Source organism: Bubalus bubalis, chromosome 4, assembly GCF_019923935.1.
Source record: "Bubalus bubalis isolate 160015118507 breed Murrah chromosome 4, NDDB_SH_1, whole genome shotgun sequence".
NCBI lineage: Eukaryota > Metazoa > Chordata > Mammalia > Artiodactyla > Bovidae > Bubalus > Bubalus bubalis.
The window spans coordinates 34,656,565-34,672,179 of record NC_059160.1 but is presented as its reverse complement, the minus strand read 5'-3'; the positions used below and the strand labels follow the sequence as shown (position 1 = coordinate 34,672,179).

Here is a 15,615-nt window from a genome sequence, read left to right as displayed (position 1 = left end):
CCTTTTATTAGAGCTGCAGTTTCAGCTCTGTTTTAAGGAATTTGTGCTATAAAATCAGTTGCTGCCATAAGCTTATTTATTTTCCCCATTCCCACTCAATCACTGTATTCTTTTTCCTTAAAAAGTTCCTTTTTAAAATTATATGTTCAGTTTACCCTTATGATTGGGAAAAGAATATTTTAAGCAGAAAACAATGCTTGTTTACTTTCAGTGAGTGATAGTTTTTGTAATATTGAGAACAATAAATATTCGTGGGGTGCACTAAAGTTTAGACAGGGATTAGAGAACACTGGGCTTCCCTGATAGTTCAGCTGGTAAAGAATCCATCTGCAATGCACGAGACCCTGGTTCTATTCCTGGGTCGGAAAGATCCCCTGGAGAAGGGATAGGCTACCCACTCCAGTATTCTTGGGCTACCCTGGTGGCTCAGATGATAAAGAATCTACCTGCAATGAAGGAGACCTGGGTTCAGTCCTTGGGTTGGGAAGATCCCCAGAGGAGAGCATGGCAACTTACTTCATTATTCTTGCCTGGAGAATCCCCATGGACAAAAGAGCCTGGGGCCTATAGTCTATAGGGTCCAAAGAGTCAGACATGACTGAGTGACTAAGCACAGCACACAGCACAGAGAAACATTATAAGGAGGATCCCTGATATTCCTGGAATGTGGGTTTCTTCTGTGGCTATGTGAACTAAGTTATAAAGAATAATCCTGGCAAGTAATTTTAGTAGATATAACACCTATCCGGCTTCCCCGGTGGCTCAGCAGTAAAGAATTCTTCCAGTGCAGGAGACGCTGGTTCGATCCTTGAATCGGCAAGATCCTTGACACAGGAGAAAGAAATGTCAACCCGCTACAGTATTCTTGCCTGGGAAATCCCATGGACAGAGGAGCCTGGAGGGCTACAGTCCATGGAGTCACAAAGAATTGGACACAACTTAGTGACTAAACAACGACAATAACACCTATCATTTTGTTTTCCCACAGGTAGAATTTGTTCAGGTGTCTCTTTTCTAAATACCTCCCCACAAAAGGAGTCACTTTCAATAAGCTTAACATATTGACTGATAAAGATCACAAAAGCTTATAGGTAATTTGATGATGAATTCATTTGATGATTAATGTGCCTAACAACTCACAGTAGGGATTAGAAAATAAGTAGTATATAGACATTACCCTCATGGCATTTGTACTCTGCTATTTAAAGTTTTAGGTATAAAAGTAGTATTTATTAATAATACAGTTAGATAATGAAGCAAAGGCCAGAGCACATCTGTTATCAAGAAATCACAATGAACATTTTCATCTCATTTTTAGAAGAAATATGTCCTATTTTTCCATTCCTTTCTTTCCTCTCATGGGAAACTGCTCAGTAGATTAGTACTTAGGAGTTACTGGTAGGAATTACCTCCTGGTTTACTGCCTACTGAGCTATCCAGGTGGCTCAAGAATCTGCCAAGAGTTCGATCCTTGGGTGGAAGATCCCCTGGAGTAGGAAATGGCAACCCACTCCAATATTCTTGCCTGGAAAATACCATGGACAGAGAAGCCTGGTGGGCCAGAGTCTGTGGGCTCTCAAAGAGTCGGACACGACTGAGCACACACACAAATCTGTACACTGCATATTGGTATAATTATTGTACCAGCTTGGTATATTTGTTAACTGCATTCCTTTGGAACAATGTTAAGCTGTTGTGGTACATCTAACAAAAGAACACTTCAAAGTACAGCATCCTTGCTGATCTTCTTAAACTCAAAGTCAGGTATTATTGAAATAAACAAAATGTTTCTAGAGTGAGTTTTTCTGGAAAATGTCAATTATAAATCAAACTGTTTAGACTTAGCTTGAAAATGATGGATTACAGCTACTCAGAAAATAGCAGGTGGAAAACTTAACACAACAGTTTTTCACAGCTTGAGGTTTTAAAAGGCCATTTAAAATATTGCAAAGAGATTTTTTTTATTAAAAAAAAAAATCATTGCCAGAAAGCTGTTTTAAAAACACAAAGGTAGGGAATTCCCTGGTTTTCCAGTGGTTTGAACTTGGTGCAGGGGCTGGAGTTTGGTCCCTGGTTGGGAAGCTAAGATCCTGAAAGTTGTACAGACAAAAAAGAAAAAAATTAAAAAATGAAAGATAGAATAAAGTGATTTATTTTCCATCTTCAGCATATATGCCAGATATTCATCTGAGGATATGATAATGAAACAATAGAATATAAAAGAGTTTGGAGCAAATAATCCAGATACATGTAAATATATTTGCTTTAGTGAATGATAAAAGCATGAAGTTCAGTCTTAGCAAATGACTCTGCTGGATTCAAGTATTGAAGTTTCAGGTAAGTAAGTATATTTTTCATACCACAGTAGGCCCAATTAATAAGGTCTAAAACTTGAGTTACATCATGTTTACCTGTGGAATCCACTGTTGGGATGGTAAAAATTGTGAACTGTGATATGGGAATGAATTTAAATGTATTTTCACTGACAGATTTCTCCTCAAGCTCACTATTGCAATGGCTAGATTCCTTGTTACCCATCACTGAATGGAGACAATTTTAGTTAGAGATATTAGAGGAAGAACAACTGGTTGTAGAGAAAGAAAGGAAAATCTCAAACTTGGGTCTGTGCTGTCCAAAACAGCTTTTTTTCTCTTGTGCCAGCCATAGGGATCTCCAGCTTTCAATATAGGTGCCAAGTACAAACATTGCCAGCTAGGAGATAACTAAATATAGTGGTCAGCTTATCAGATACTAGAATTTTACCATGACCTTGAGGTCATGTTACATGGGAATCTGACATTCATGTTCCATGGGAACCACTTCGAATTACTACCAGTTTGGTCAAGAGTTCATAATTGCATATCTATAAGGTCTATTATGTCTTTTCTTCAACTGTTTTAAGATTTGTGAATCATCTTGAGACAAAATATGTAGCTTGGAGTAAATCACGACTTCTTTTTCCCCTTGTGAATACTATTTGCCACCATCCCCCCTTTCCTTGTTGAAGGTTAACTGACTTGGAAAATAGTTGAATATTATCATTTTGTTTTTAACTAAACTGTACAACATGCCGTGAAACCTCAAGTTAATTTCATAGTGGTTGTTAAAGTCATTCTCAGGGTCGAGAAAGGATTACAAATACCTGCCTCAAATTCTACTTCATTGATAAGTTGTTAAAGAGTGTTAGTATTCTCTCAAGAGTATGGCTGTAAGTAAATTTTGAATGAAGTCTTTAAATAAGCTAGCTAATTTGTATGCATTCATAAATTATGCAGATGGTCCCCTATTGATGAATAAGAATGAATGACCCCACGAATTGCCCAATCAGCCTACACATGGAACCTAACTCCCTATTCTGAAGAATTTGTGCTTGCTTGATGGCTGAGAGGAAATCGGAGTGTGATAGAACTTATTCTCTTGCATCTAAGTCTGATTGTAAAAAAAAAAAAAAGCTCCCACCATTGCTTGTCTCAAAATTTTCCAGTTATGAAGTGATTCTTAAAATTCTCTTTAAGAATAATCAAGTAGAAAGAAATACTTTGTAAATAAGGCTTGGCTCTTATGAATAATTATTTAAAGGTCATGTTAAAAGGATTTAAGCTCACTAAAATTGTAATAATGGTAATGTGGAAGATATGGTGGGTAAAGGAAACTACCTCATTCTTTGAAGGTTTTGTCAAAGCACAATTAAGCAGTCTAAAATGGCTTTGTTACATGTGAACCATCTGGTGTGAAAGAGCTATATTTGTAATGTCTAAAGGACTTGGAATAATTGTATTTTGCTGGCAATAGTCACATTCTTTATTGTTTGCAGGTTCCTCATCAAATCTTTAATTATACACTGTTTTTGTCAACAATAAAGCAATTTCAAGGATTCCTGTTTGCGTAGTCTCTTGAAATCGGCATTATTGAATGCACAAAATAATCATGCTTAGTTACTGTTTTATGATGTTCCAAGGTTTTTGGTCATGATGTAAACGTAGTATGATGTTTTTAAACCAAAATGACATTGAGAAGGAAGGAATTGAGTACAATCCCCTGGATAGAATCTAGATTTTCTCATATTTTCAAACGTGGATTAAAAAATGCAATGCGCATTTCAGAATTGTCCTTTCCCCTGGGTATGGCTTCATCTTTAGCAAAACTTACCTTTGTTTTTGCATTTTGAACATATGGGGAATAAATTGCTTCTTCCCATTCACTGTCATAATGAATCTCTCACTGATAAAACACATGCCCTAAAGCGCACAATATAAAGTGGAAGGCATTCGATTTAAACTTAGAGAATGTCAACAATGTGTCCTTCTTGTCAAACAATGATGTGTATAATTGCCCTCATATGCACATATCTTCGCGAGAATAAAGCCAGTGCAGTATCTCTGAGGGTCACATATTCATTTTCTTGTGACTCATCCCGACAGTTGCCGGTGCAGCAAAACTTAAGGTTTCTCACCGAGTACTGTAAACTGAACTTCAAAGTGTCAAAGTCCTCAGTGACCCTCTTCTCCCGACCCTGTCAACCTGTGAAAATATTGTCCTTGATCACGATCTTTATCAAGAAGTGCAGAGTTCGAAAGGTCCAGCTGAAGGTTATTAGTCAAGTTTTCTGGCAGTGTCAGAGCTGAAATCCCACAAGGGTGACAAAGATAGACCTGTCATTCCTGAGGGTGATGACATACATTCACGAGCTTATATGATTTATCAGATGCGACAGCAGTCTCCTTCAGGGTACAAAGTGTCTCTTCTATATCGGTTTACTAACAGAAGGAAAAAAAAAATTAGGGGAGAATTTTCAGCCTTTGTACTTATTTTTCTGTTATACTGATTCAGTTTGATCTTAAGCATATTTTTTGAATCAAGAATTGATTCCACATATAAGACCTTTCATAGTTGCTTGACACCATATCTTCAGATGAAATATTCTATTATAGCCTGACTTTATTTAAAATAGTGACAACTTAGGATCACATTCCTGCAACCAAAAAACCCACAGCCAAGATATAGACTCTTCCGTGTATGTTCGTTCTCTAACTGTGTCTGTAGGCAGAAGGGACAGTGTTGATTGAAACCATGGTTCATTCTCTTCAAAGGTCTTCATTCATCACTAAGGATTTTTGAAAAATCTATGAGATTCACTTACAGAAACACTTTCGAGTTTCAGGATTCAAGTTGATTGTATCCTGAATGCAATGTATCTATTTTTAAACAGAACTGGTTAAAAAGAAATTAAGCTGCATTTGTTTTCAAAGATAGTTATAATAATCTATTAAACATTTCTCGTCAATATAATAATGGTACACAGTGGGAGAAGGGGACAGCAGAGGATGAGATGGTTGGATGGCATCACTGACCTGATGGACATAAGTTTGAGCAATCTCCAGGAGTTGGTGAAGGACAGGGAAGCATGGCATGCTGCACTCCATGGGATCTCAAAGAATCGGGCACAACTGAGTGACTGAACTGAACTGAACTGAACTGATACATTACACACACGGCTTTCCAGGTGGTTCAGTGAATCTCCAATGCAGGAGTCACTGGTGATGCTGGTTCGATCCCTGGGTCAGGAATATTCCCTGGAGAAGAGAATGTAATCCACTCCAGTATTCTCGTCTTGGAGATCCCACGGACAGAGGAGCCTGGCAGGCTACAGTCCAGGAGGTTGCAAAGAGCTGGACATGACTTAGCATGCATGCATTATGTATAAGTACTGTATAGGTGGTAGGTATATTGGTTCTGTTTCTCTATAGAACCCTGTCTAGTACAATAATAAGCAATATTCTTAACACTTATGGTTCCCTCTTCTAGAGAAGAAAATCATGTACTATTCAGTAAGTCCCCTACATATGAACCTTCAAGTTGCAATCTTTCAAAGATGTGAATGTGCATTCCATCAACATCAGGGTCAGGGGTGAGTGAAGTTGCCACTTGCCCTCCATCTCCTATTGCTGATGATCCTTCAGCTCTACCATCTCCCATCTCCTCTCCCTGCTCCAGTCAGTAACTCTTCTTGCCTGTTCGCTTGATGCCAGCGCCTCTAAGCCAGCTGTTGTACTATACTACTGTACCTTTCAAGGTATTGCACTGTGATGTTAAAAATGTTTTCTTTCTTTTTTGTGTGTTTTTCTTTTATGTATTACTTATGTGAAGAGTATTATAAACCTATTACAGTACAGTACTAGAAAGCCAGTGGTGTTAGTTGGGTACTAGCTAAGAGTCGGACACGACTGAGCAACTTCACTTTCACTTTTCATGCATTGGAGAAGGAAATGGCAACCCCAGTGTTCTTGCCTGGAGAATCCCAGGGACAGGGGAGCCTGGTGGGCTGCCATCTATGGGGTCACACAGAGTCGGACATGACTGAAGTGACTTAGCAGCAGCAGCAGGCTAACTTTGTTGAACAAATTGAACTTAAAAACGAGCTCTTGGAATGAAACCTGTTTGTATATAGGGGACTTACTGTATTATTTTCTTTTGACTCAAGTATCTAACCTAAGGCATGCCTAGCTTTCAGAAAACTGTTCATTGCATAAGGAACTGGCAATAGTTTTTTAAGAATTTCAGGACTAGTTATGTTATACAACCTAAACTGACTAAATGAAGACAGACATCACCAATGAAATCTCAGGCGTCAGTGAGGAAACTATTTTTTTAGTGGTGGGTCATTAAATACCCCATAAAATACTGTTACCTTAGTGGTTTTGACCTGAATCAATGCCCTGAGAATACAGTGTGGCCAAAAGTAGATGGTAAGAACTCCATTTTTGGTATAATTAAGTGATGGGGTTATTTTGTCAGGTAAACAACCACCCTGATGATAAAAATCAGTTTCACAGATTCACTAGGCTATGATGAACATCACGGAGTCACCTGGACCCTGCTGACCTTACACAGCATGACAACCAGCCTCAACCCCATACTTACGGATGCTTTCACTACCACGCTCAATTTAGGAATCATCTTTGTAGTCGTTTGAACTTTTATTTACCAAGATAGGTAGGAGTATACCCCATATATTAAAGCTATATTTTGCAAGACAGTCTTTGTAAATTCCTGAGTAAAGAGAATCAGTGAGTCTGCTTCTCCAGTAAGATTTGACAAGGCAATCTAAAAGGCAATAAGAAGCCGGATGAGGTTAAGTGATGGGGACAGAGAACTTCTAAAAGAACTCCTCACCAGTTTGGTTTTTCACATAGGAAAAGGTAATTTCATGTTTCCTATGAAAAGAAACAATATTTTTCTTGGCCTGGGTTTTGTTGTAATCGCGAGATAAATGTTTGCATTTTCTGCACGAGTTTTCCCCCACCCTAGTTCAAAGCAACCTCTCTTTAATGTCAGTAATTCTCCTGACTCAACTCAACAATTATTCTTCTTGCTAGTCACTGATTTTTTTTTAATTTACTTATTTTTTTTATTCACTTAGTTTTTATCATTTATTTATTTGGCTGCACCAGGTCTTTAGTTGGGGCATGTAAACTCTTAGTTGCAGCATGTGGGATCTCGTTCCCTGATCAGGGATGGAACCTGGGTCCCCTGCACTGGGAGCTCGGAGTCTTAGCCACTGGACCCCAGGGAAGTCCTATAATTACTGATTTGAATAGCTACTATTCAGTTGAGCATATGAAGGCCACAGACAGCTCTGCTCTCAACCCTCCCCTTTCATGTAGGTGATCATGAGAACTTACTTGTGTCAAAGTTCCCACTCCCACTCGACCAGTAACTCTTCAAAGAATTGCATCTTCCTCATTCTCTTATCTTCCCAGAGCAAAATTCTTTAATCATATAAAAGTAGTGGGTCTTAAACATTCTATGTAGTGTTCAGCATCTAGGAGGTATACCATATCTGGCAGCTCCCGCTTTTTCTTGAAACACCACTTACCTTCAAGCATTGAAGACGTCTCATCTAATTTTCTGTTCAGTTGAGTCGCTCAGTGGTGTCCGACTCTTTGCAACCCCATGGACTGCAGCACGCCACACTTCCCTGTCCATTACCAACTCCCAGGGCTTGCTCAAACTCATGTTCATCGAGTTGGTGATGCCATCCAACCATCTCATCTTCTGTTGCCCCCTTCTCCTCCTGCCTTCAATCTTTCCCAGCAGCAGGGTCTTTTCAAATGTCAGTTCTTCTCATCAAGTGGCCAAAGTATTGGAGCTTCAACTTCAGCAACAGTCCTTCCAATGAATATTCAGCACTAATTTCCTTTAGGATTGACTGGTTTGATCTCCTTGCAGTCCAAGGGACTCTCAAGAGTCTTCTCCAACATCACAGTTCAAAAGCATCAATTAATTTAATCTCATCTAATTCGTGAGTTAATTGGAAACAGGTCTCAAAGAGCATTTAACATCTGAAATTCAGGGGCATGAAATTAGCTTTGCTGTCCTAATCCTAGCATTTGGTGTCTCTTGGATAACCCCCTGGATCCAACTGTGCTTTTCCCCTAACCCTCAACATGCATGTCCACTCTTCCCGATTGACTGGATTTCTACGCTGGTACAGTTCTTTGTGGGAGTCATTGTGCTCACAGCCACAGCCCATCTGACTGAGGTTCAGCCACCTTCTTAAGCCTGTACATTGTCTCTTCCAATCGAGACATAGGTGGATCCATTTTCCATCCAGATTGACACCTTTGGAACAAAATCACTGCCTCTTGCTCCATTATGATTATTGCTGGATCCCATCAACCAGACTGTAACCATTCATTCTGAAAACGACATTGATGAGATCTGAGTTTGCCATAACCCATGGACAAGATAATTCCAAATAAGCCTTACTTCCCCATCAGGTGGCATCTTGCCTGGCACTGCTTTTGTCTACCAGCTTGCTCTTGATCTCAACTCACAAAAGTTTCTTCTTGGCCCAAAGAGACATGAGCCTTTAGCATTGAAACTCACCCTAGTTTCCAGTTGTTTGGATTAATTTATTATTTTCAGAGAATGTCTTTTAAAATCTAAAACAGTAACTGTTGGATGAGTTTAGAGCTTATGTAAAACCTAGGCCAGCACCATGGGCATCTCCTAGGCACTTGCTAGAAATGCAGAATCTGGGACTTTCCTGGTAGTCCAGTGGTAAGATGCCACACTTCCACTGCAGTGGGCATGGGTTCATCCCTAGTTGGTGAACTAAGATCTCACATATGACTCACAGTGTGGCCAAAAAAAGAAAGAAAGCAGAATCTCAGGCCCATCCCCTTGAAATGCAGAATCTCAGATCTTGTTGCTGTTGTTCAGTCACTCAGTCGTGTCTGGCTCTTTGTGACCCCATGGACTGCAGCATGCCAGGCTTCCCTGTCCTTTGCTATCTCCTGGAGTTTGCTCAAACTCATGTTCATTGAGTCAGTGATGTCATCCAACCATCTCATTCTCTGTCTACTGAATCAGAATCTGCATTTTAACCCGATAATTCATTTGCTCGTTCACATTTGAAAATGGTGATCAAAACATTTCTCAGTAAACATCAAATAGAGGTGCATACTACTGAGAAACTACTGTGGGGTTAGAAAAAGATTTCATTTGTTTAGGTTATTTTTTAAAAATATTTGCTGTTGGTTTTATATAGATATTCTTTATTTTGTTTATATTGTATCTCTTTCTTCCCTCTGATATTATTATTTGTTTGTTGGCCATATCACACCACTTGTGGGATCTTAGTTTCCCCACCAGGGATTGAACCTAAGCCCTCAGCAGTTAAAGCCCAGAGTCCTAACCATCAGACCATCAGGGAGTTTCCGGAAAAAGATTCATGTGAAAGGCATGATCAGTTTTATCAACAAAAGCATTTGTTCTGGAGTTGAAGTGATTTTATATCACTGTGCTCCAGCTAGTCTTGAGTCTGTTTGAAACCCAACATGTGCAGGTTTGATTATGAAATTGATGCACTTCCTGAGTTGTTCATTCCTTCTGAGTTTTCTCCTGGCACTTCCTTTCTGTCTCAGCCTCATGAGAGAAAATTATCATGGTGGTCTCCATAAAAATTACCACACAGGAAACAAAAGGAGACTTAATTACTGGATTCCCACACACTATTTATTCTTTATATTAGAGCCATCAGAGAGCCTCTGGGCTTATATGCACAATTAAAGAGATAAACAAGATAAACAAGATTCTCAGCCAAGTTGCAGCTGTTCTGAAGTTTCTTGGAACACTAACCTGATTAAGTTCTTCCTTTTATATCAAAGTAAGTTCTCTGCCAGTGACAGCTGGTTGTCTGATAACCTGAGGAACTCGAGTATTCTTGGGGGGCAGTGGAGATGCAGTGCTGACCCCAAGTGATCCCAATGAGTTTTCCTTCCCCAGTTCTGAGGGGGTAGGTTTTCAGAACCAGAGACTAGCGCGCTGGGAGGCAAAGTCAGTTGGGTTGGGCTCCTACCAGAAACGTGTTCCTTGCTCTACTGTGCATTGTTAGTCACTCAGTCATGTCCCACTCTTTGCGACCTCATAGACTGTAGCCTGCCAGGCTCTTCTGTCCATGGGATTATCCAGGCAAGAATACTGGAGTGGGTTGCCATTGCCTTCTCCAGGGAATCTTTCTGACCCAGGGATCGAACCCAGGTCTCCCTCACTGCAGGTAGATTCTTTTCCATGTGAGCCACCTGGGAAACCCTACTGTGGACCAAAACGGTTCCTTGTCATCCTTGTTTAAAATACTTTCTCCAGTTTGCCATTAAATAACAAACCTACTTCTAACTTCCAGATAGTATTTTTGTCACTAAAATGAAATTTGGTGACAACAGTGATAAAACAAAAAGGAAATCCCAGGCAGTTGTGGTACAATTCTTAGACAACAGCCTGAAGTCAGGAGTTCTTGGCTTGAAGCTCTGACCCCCTGTTTCTTCCACTAGCTCCACCAACTGGTCCCATGACCGTGAACAGACTAACTGCTCTAAAAAGAAGGGCTTCCTTTAGTCAACTGTTTAAATCTCTTCTCTGTCTAAGTTTCTTCAAGTCTGAGAAATCTCTCATTAGTAGACTCAGTCTTTCCCGTAGCCCTTTCCATCTGTCCCCTCTCCTTTACTTTTTCTACTTTAAGAGCTAACTTGCTTAAAGATTACTCTTAGGACACAGTCAGGAGGTAATCATCTGGACTTCCCTGATGGTCCTGTGGTTAAGACTCCACCTGCCAATGCAGGGGACATGGGTTTGATCCCTGGTCGGGGAAGATTCCACCTGCTGTAGGTAAACTAAGCCTGTCTGTGTGACAGAGCTACTGAAGCTCATGTATCCTAAGCCCATGCTCTGCAACAAGAGAAGACACCACAATGGGAAGCCCACACAAGGCAACGAGAGAAGGTGTTAGGCACAGCAATGAAGACCCAGTGTAGCCAAAAATAAAATAATAATAAATAAACAAAAACTTTTAAAAAGAGAAAGCAATTATCACTTTTAAAAAGAGAAATATTTAGAAATATACACAAAAATCCAAAACATTATAAAGATTAATATCTTTATCATCCATGTACTCATCTCACAATATTAATAAATAAGATGTTACCATGAAATTTTAGTCCTTGAGAATTCCCTGGTAGGCCAGTGGTTAAAACTCCATGCCTCCAATGCAAGGGATGTAGGTTTGATCTCCGGTTGGGGAGCTAAGATGCCACATGCCCTAAAAAAAAGTTTAGTTCTCTTGATATCCTAATATCCTCTCATCTATTGCCATTCCTTCTCTACACCTTGGAGGTAACCTGTCTCCAAAATAGTCTTTTAGTCTTTAATGTAAATTTAAGCCATAGTGTTATCTTTGCAAGGGATTTAGGCCTTATATTTCTAATATTAAAATAAATAGATTACAAATATGTTTAGCAGAATGTTGGGCAGATGGAATGAGATGTTAGGAGCAGAATATCCATTCCCATGGAAAGAGCTGGCTCTAGAATCATAATAAATTTACATTGTGACCTATGTGTGTCAACAAAAGGACTTTCCTTATTGCTGGTACTTTACATACCTGCTGCTGCTGCTGCTGCTAAGTCGCTTCAGTCGTGTCCGACTCTGTGCAACCCCATAGACAGCAGCCCACCAGGCTCCCCCGTCCCTGGGATTCTCCAGGCAAGAACACTGGAGTGGGGTGCCATTTCCTTCTCCAATGCATGAAAGTGAGAAGTGAAAGTGAAGTCGCTCAGTTGTGTCTGACTTTTAGCAACCCCATGGACTGCAGCCCACCAGACTCCTCCATCCATGGGATTTTCCAGGCAAGAGTACTGGAGTAGGGTGTCATTGCCTTCTCCGACTTTACATACCTAGAGCTCTCTAAATAGTACTAATTCTAACTTTTCTATCCCACTTTGTAATCACTTCCCTTCTTGTTCATTAGCTTTCTCTTTGGAAAATGAATATGGAAGAATATGCGAACAGTATATCAGAGAGACAATGACTACTTAAAGTTCCATTGGTTCAACAATGAACTTGTTTAATTTAGAACAAATATCAGTAATTATGTCAGTCTGAGCTGACAGTCACCTATAACAATGCTTGGAGTTACTACACTTTTGCTTTGCCCACAATGTTTCCAAGATAATCTTTGCCTTTTCCTTGCCAACCATCTTCCAGCCAAACTGGTCACCTTTAAGGATTCTCAAAAATATGCAAATCTCTCTCTCTCTCTCCTTCCTCTTCTCAGATGATGACCTTGTCTAGAGCAGCTCCTCACTCCTCTTACCGCATCTCAGCCCTCTCTTAGTTTTACTCTAAGCATGCATCACAACTACAATTTTACTGTCTCCTCTTTTAAATTATAAGCACTATGTGGGCAGACACATTTTCTGTCTTCTTTATAAACTGCTTACCATAGTTTTTAGCAAAAGGAGGGATTAATTGTGTTTCAAAAGGAAAAATGTAAGAAAGAAGAAAGAAAGAAACAAAGAAAGAAGGGAGGAAGGGAGAAAGAGAGGGAAGGAGAAAAGGAAGTAAGGGGACAGAGAGCAGAGGGAGAAGAGAGAAAGGAAAGAAGGCAGAGAGTACTCACTTTTTTTTTTCAAGAGGGTATTAAATCTTTTATTGATTACCCATAATAATGGATGATCATGGGTAATCAATAAAAGAAGCTTCATTCCCATCTATAACTTTATCTGGTACCATAACTCAATTTAGATATATTACATACATATCTACTCAATTTAGATATATCATCAACAATCATTAATGACCAAACAAAAAAACAGAAACTCCATGACTTTTCATGAGTGACCCTTCTAACAGTGAACTCCAGGTCACAACACATAACTGTCAGTTCAACTACACCAAGGTTCTGAAGACAACAGCTTCTCCATCAAAGCAGGTTGTAAATAAATTTCAAATGGAAACTGGCATTACTCTGAAGGAATTCTAACTTCACACTGGGGGTAATTTACCAAAATGGCTTCAGAGTGGACTAACTTTACACAGCAGATTGAAAAAAATACACATTTATTCAGCATCATGATCAGACTATTACATTTAGCAATCAACAGCATGGGTGCACCAAAAAAAAAACAACAACAACAAAAAAACACCCAAATTGAAACCCTTTGTTGGAATGCTTTACACTTTCCACAGAACAGAAACTAAAATAAGCTGTTATACAATTAGTCACAAGTATCGTCCTCAAGTTTTTTGCCCATACACATGAGTATTGTCTAAAACATGTCTTCTTTGTAGCAGCTAGGCCCCGTCACCACTCTGCTTGGCTGAGTTCACAAATCTGTTGTGATCTGTCGCTTCCCTTCCCTTCTCGGCTTTCCTCTCCTGCTAAGCTTTGTCTCCTAGCAGTAGTTAAAGCCTCTGCCACTGCCCCAGCTACTGCTGCTGCTGGAACCACCATGGCCATCTTGGTTTCAAGAGTTGGCAGAGTACTGGCCTCAACCGCTACAAAGGCCTGAACTTCATCCTCTGAAGTTTCCTCCTGTCGTGGGTCCAAAATTTGAAGACTGATTGTTGTAATTGCCAAAATCACTGTAGATTCTGCCACCTCGAACACTGCTTCCATCATCACCAAATCCATTATAGCCGTCCCCACGGCCACCATATCCATCATCATCATGGCCGCCACCAAAGCCACCTTCACCACTGAAGTTTCCGCCATGACCAAAGTTGTCATTCCCACTGAAAGCACCTTGACAACCACCACCAAAGTTTCCAGAATCTCTTTCACCTCTTTGGCTGGATGAAACACTAGCCATCTCTTGCTTGGATGGGGCTTTCCTTACTTCACAGTTGTGGCCATTCACAGGGTGGAATTTCTGAATGACAGTCTTGTCTACGGAGTCACGGTATCAAAGGTTGCAAAAACAAGGCCTCTCTTTTTGCCACTGCCTCAGTCAGTCATGATTTCAAACACTTCAGTTTCCCCATATGGTTCAAAATAATCTCTCAGGTAATGTTCTTCAGTGTCTTCTTTAGTGCCACCCATAAAAATCTTTTTTTCATAGTTAAGTGGGCACCAGGTCTTTGAGAATCTTCTCTTGAGATGGCCCTTGTGCTCCACAACTCTTCCATCACCTTGCATGGCCTCGCCTTCATGGGCGCATCCACACCTTCCCCACCGTGGTACACGTGACAAGCCTGAAGCTTCTGGAGTGCTTGATGTTTGAAGCCCTCATCACCACACAGTCTGTGAGCGTTCCCCATTGCTCAAAATGGCTCCTCTGACTCTCATCAGTTGTTTCAAAGCTCAGATGTCTGACGGAGAGTTTTGTAGCTGTTTGAGTTCTTTGGGAAACTCTGACTTTGACATGACAGCAGTCGAGGTGGGGAGACTTCAGCGATGCTTCTCACTTTTTAAATATATGAATCTTGTGCCTTTTCTTTTAAGTAATTCATGGAAATATCCCTTATCTGTGGTTTCAAGTCATTGCCACAATGATTCCTATTGCACAGTAAATTGGGAATTTCATTACATTATTGGTTTGAAAGAGAATCTTGACATTTTCAAGTCCTTTAAAAAAACTTAAATCACCTGCACTAGCAGCATCTTTGGAAAGCTATTGTAGATTTTTTTTTTTAAAAAAGCTTTTAACTTTGAGATAATTACAGATTGACATGCAGTTTTAAGAAATAACTCCCAGGAACCCTGTATATCCTTTGCACAGTTGCCCCCAGTAGCAATATCTTGCATTACTATAGTGCATGCGTGCTTAGTCACTTTGGTCGTGTCTGACTCTTAGCAACCCTATTAGCCCACCAGGCTCCTCTGTCCAAAGGATTCTCTATGCAAGAATGCTGGAGTGGGTTGCCATGCCCTCCTCCAGGGGATCTTCCCCACCCAAGATTGAACCCATGTCTGCTTACATCTCCTTCTTTGACAGGAGGAATCTTTACTCCTAGCACCACCTGGAAAGCCCATTACTATAGTACAACATCACCACCAGGAAAGCTATTGTTTTTAACAAAGTGACAAGTTCCCCACCTCCCCCCACCCCCCGCCTCACAACACCCTGACTTGCAATTCTTTGTTCAATCTCCATCTCTCATAAAAGGGCTGGAGGTAGTTTATCTAAAGGACAAATATAATACCATTGTTTTACAATTAATTACAATGGAGGAAACAAGGTTAAAAGCAGATAAGAAAATAGGTTAACTCTTGGGGCTAATTCAAACCTTATAACCTAGTTCTCTGCAGAGTCCACAGATTCTAATTAATTTCCA

General features: G+C 40.1%; 1 pseudogene; it reads right to left on the bottom strand.

Moving 5' to 3' along the window:
* Positions 1–13,733: 13,733 nt before the first annotated feature.
* Positions 13,734–14,704, bottom strand: LOC102397001 (annotated as a pseudogene).
* Positions 14,705–15,615: the final 911 nt, after the last annotated feature.